The following is a 489-nucleotide window of genomic DNA, read 5'->3' on the forward strand; positions in this document are numbered from 1 at the left end:
TTGCTGCGGGCCAACCTCCGTAGCCGCACGACAGCTTTCGTGCAAGGACTCATTGAGTTCACCGTGGAACGGTGTGGGAGGGTAGCCCTCCACCTCCTGGACCGTGAGGACTTCCGTGCTGCCAGGGGGCTGGAGGACAGCACCGGGGGCTCCGCGGTCTTCATGAGGTGGCGGTAGCGCAGCCCTGTGGCCAGCGCAATCTGGGCTGCCTACCAAGAGAGACAGGAGGGCAACCTCATGGCCAGCACCGGCCCCTCTGCCTCCCGAGGGGGGAGTCCTGCCCCCGGACCACCCCCCTCCAGCAGCGCTGCCGCAGACGCACTCCCGGGCTCCTCGACCGCTGCTCTTCAGGGGGGTCCCGGCTGCCCCCTCCCTGTCCCCGCTCCCATCCCAGGGGAGCAAGAAGAGCTGCACCAGCAGCCGGGGCCGGCTGTGGCCCATGCCTCTGCTCCCAGCCAGGGCAGGGGTCTGCTCACGTCGGGGGGCCCC

Source organism: Fulmarus glacialis, unplaced genomic scaffold, assembly GCF_000690835.1.
Source record: "Fulmarus glacialis isolate BGI_N327 unplaced genomic scaffold, ASM69083v1 scaffold4449, whole genome shotgun sequence".
Classification (NCBI taxonomy): domain Eukaryota; kingdom Metazoa; phylum Chordata; class Aves; order Procellariiformes; family Procellariidae; genus Fulmarus; species Fulmarus glacialis.